Genomic DNA, 4,409 nt, shown 5'->3' with positions numbered 1-4,409 from the left:
TAACAATTTAATGGTATATAAACATGATAAAACATTACACTGATTACGACAGCAATGTTACATTTTAATGTTGTCTCGTTGTTCTCCTCTTATATTTAATGCGTTTCCCTCAGTTTTAGTTTGTTACCCCGATTTTGTTTTTGTCCATGGATTTATGAGTTTCGAACAGCGGTATACTACTGTTGCCTTTATTTGTAAATAATGATAATAACGAGTAACTACATGTATATCAATTCATAAAAAGATTAAACCCAGCCAGGAACATTGTCTCCCAAGATACATAAAACCAAAAATCAGAAGTTTGCAATAAAAATAATTTTGGTGTTTTTAAAAATACTACATGTAAAAATTATAAAGCTATATATGTAGTAAGCAAGAAAAAAAAGAAATTGACTAACCTGCTAATAAAAAGCTAACAGAAACGTATGTAGATCGGTTTAGAAACTGCGCTTTATAAAATTCATCCGATTATTTGCTACGTATTACCTGTTAGAAATCAGGACAAGCGACCTCGATACAGGAGGGTTGCCAAAGCTTATTTTCAAAAAATTAACTACCCCCAGAATCCAATAATAAGGTGTAGACAATTTAAATAGAGCACTTGATTTAAAAACACGTGACAAGTGATTGTTGGCTGTAAATCAGCTTTAAAACAGGTTCAATCCACCATTTTCTAGATCTGAAAATGTCTGTACCATGTCAGAAATATGACAGTTGTTATCCATTCATTTGATGTGTTTGATTTTGCCATTTGATTAAGGACTTTCCGTTTAGAAATTTCCTCGGAGTTCAGTATTTTTGTGATTTAACCTTTTTCAGTATATTTCCAGATTGTTTGTTGTTTTTGATGCGTTTTGTTATTTGATTTTGCCATGTGATTCTGGACTTTCCGATTAGATATTCTTCTTGGTTCGGTATTTTTGTGATTTTACTTTTTATACAAATAACAGAGGCATCTAAAGGGGAAATATGCTAAAAGTGTTCCTTTTTAAAATTTAGATCAAACTTTTTAATTTTTTTCTTTTCTTTTCTTTTCTTTCTCGTTTAACAGGAGATTTATATTACTATTACGCAAAATAAAACGTTTGCATATTGGTTTTTCCTTTAATCCGAGACATTTTTTTTTCAATGCATATATGGTCATACCTGAATAAGAAAATATTAGTTAGAATATAACCATATTGTTATTATCATCTGCCATGTGACCTGAAGCTCCTATAATAATTAATTGATTGATAGAATTGTGTGTAATGACACTTTCATCAATACACGCTATTTGGAGAACAGTCTTTGTTGAAGTCGAAGAACAACCAACCTTCGGCAGTATAATTGGCAATACTAGTCAATTGATATTTAAGGAGAATGCACCTGCCACGTGAGGAGTTACTCTGTAGAACTAACAACCACAGTGTTGTCAGACTAAATAAATGATGATGTAGTTCAACTACTTAGTCCTCTTGGTCACCAAGACAACAGAAACTCTAACAACTTGTCCTTTTAACCTAAAAAATACAAAATTAAAGGTTGTAGATTTGAACTAGATTAAAAGCAGAACCACTAAAAGCAGTTTATTTTTAAATCTTCATCTGAATTACTTTTTTGTAGTTCTCATTACAGCCAACTCTGTTGGGTTTGTTGACAAAGATAATATCTTTGGTTAGCTTACTTGCTTATTGAACCGTGAAGTCATTATAAGGTAAGGTATACTACCCTCCTTTCGAAATAGATTTATCCTACAGACCGATGGATTGGTTATCTGCCGGCCCAGACTACTTTTTAAGGAGGGTAGTTTACCTGACTGTATATTGACTTCACGGTTCAGCTAGCAAGCAAGCTAATCAAAGATAATACCTTTGCCTACACACTTTATGCAATCGGCTGTAAATGTAATAATTTATAATTATATATGTTTACTACATGTTTAGCTTTTTATAAAAGGCACCTTTTTAATAAGTATATTAGTAGTTTGGCTTCTATTCTAGTTCAAAACTAAATCTTTTAATCAGATATAAAGCATACATTTAACAATGCATTGATGAGTGCTATTGTGTTTTAAGATGATCCTGATTTTAACTCAGCAGATTGCAATTGATTTGGTATATAATTGATTATGTTACACATGATCTGAGGTCAAACATTTTACACTGTTCAATGCATTATAGTATAGAGGATGAGACTTTTAAATGTTTTAATTCAAAGTAAACCGTATTGTCAACAAAAACATGGATCTTGCAATCAGCCAACTATTGTACAAATAACATGCAAAACATGAATAAATGTTCTTGTTCTTTCAATGTGATTGTTTGAAATTTTCTTTACTCTCAGAGACCCGGGACAATCAAGGGTATGACATACCTTTTGATAACTATTTACACCACTGTTTGTGTACGTTTCGTCCCCGAGGCAATCCAGTCGTCAGCACTTCGGTGTTGACATAAATATCAATTACATGGTCATTTTTATAAATGTACTGTTTGCAAAAGTATGAATTAATCGAAATACTAAGGATTGCCTTAGATTGTCAATGCTCTTCAACTGTGTACTTGTTTGGCTTTTAACTATTTTGATCTGAGAGTCACTGTTGAGTCTTATGTAGACGAAACGCGCGTCTTGCGTATCAAATTATAAGCCTGGTACCTTTGATAACATATATATATATATTGTATAGAACTCACCAATAGTGAAGACTGTTTTTTGCTTCTCGAAAGACTTTTGGTTATTTTTCTTAGTTGGTTGTCTCAAATTGATCAGTGCCTAGTATCTTCATTTTTTTTATAATAAAATGCGAAATAAAGGAAAATGTATAAGTACTAACAGCGGAAACACATGTCTCGTTTGTATTTTTTTATTTAATAAACAAAAAATTGTTTAACATTAAAACCAATACAGATTTTTTTTTAGAAATAGAGTTTAGTGGAATTATACATGTAACTGCAAAGTTGACCCGTCACCGCTGCGTTAAAATGATTGAAACAAAACAAAGCTAAGATAATACTAATCAGGCCAATAAATTCACCTTAGCATGTGTAAGTTAAACTCCGTGTCCAGCAACTTTGAATTTCTGAAAATTTAACTATTTGTTTTTGAACGTCTAGTGGCAAATTTAAAAATACATATTTAAGACGAGATCATGCTAATGTATGTTGGGTATGAAGCCACGGCCCGTATGCATAAAAACACTCAAGTTAAGATATTCAATCAAAAGACTAATTTATCGACAGACAATTTGAAAAAGCCGTCCGTTCGGAACAAATCTTTTTAGTAGCTTTATGCATACGTGCCCTGATCTACTAGACCGACATGATTAGTCGAAAATCACCGTGTTAGTTCACAAGATATCAGTCCAAAGGACGACATGTACAATGTAACACTACCAAGAAACATCTTTTTGGCTCCGAGTCGACCAATATTTGCTTTAATCAACGTAACCTCGATGAATTCTATAAAGTCTCAACGAGTTCAATGTATATTACAATGACAAATCATGCATGCTATTATTATTCCTTTTTCATGTACATTTTCTTAGTCCACTGATACAAATTCTAAATGTGTAAGGTTGGAATGAAAAATAATTTAACCTTGGTTAAACCCTTAAATCAAAAAAGTAGATGACTTATGATTGTCAATTATGCAACCCTCATCAACAACAGACAAAATGACATAGAAATTAACAACTATAGGTCACCGTACGGCCCTCAACAATGAACAAAGCCCATACCGCAGTTGCCTATTTACGTCAGGAAACTTGTCAGCATCAATCGTTTTGAATATATTTGAATGGTTTTTTTTTCAAATTTTTTTAACGAGTTTCATTCCACCATTTTCTACATCAGAACATGCCTGTACAAATTTAGGATTATAACAGTTGTTATCCATTCGTTTGACATGTTTGAGCTTGAGATTTTGCCATTTGATTACGGCCTTTCCGTATTAAATTGTCTTCGGACGTCGGTAATTTTGTTATTTTTACTTTTTATAGACCTGCAGCGATGAAGATGTATCGTATAAACAAATGTACATACATGTTTTTATATTGTTGTTGATCGGATGCTGTCTCATTGACAACACCCGATAAAATCTTGTATTGTTGTCAATTAAGTTGGGAAATTTTAATACTTGTCAAAGGGAAAATATTGCACCGTTATAATGGCAGGTTTAAAAATGATGTTGACCATTAACTTTTGTATACCAGTAAATCTCAAATGCTTTTTGGAGTTGCACTGACAATGCAATTAAGCAAGACTTCATTTCCATAAAAACTTATTTAAAACAGATGAGGTTGTTGTAAAAAGACAAATATGTTCGATCATACTTACAAACCTTTTTTTGTTTTCCTGTGGCTGTTCAAATTTACCGCCCATTATTTCGATCAGAGAGGGTTTCTAAAAAAATATCTTATCATTGAATTA

The sequence above is a fragment of the Mytilus edulis genome, chromosome 14 (genome assembly GCF_963676685.1).
Source record: "Mytilus edulis chromosome 14, xbMytEdul2.2, whole genome shotgun sequence".
NCBI classification, from domain to species: domain Eukaryota; kingdom Metazoa; phylum Mollusca; class Bivalvia; order Mytilida; family Mytilidae; genus Mytilus; species Mytilus edulis.
The sequence above is the reverse complement of the archived record's forward strand: the minus strand, read 5'-3'. Positions refer to the sequence as shown.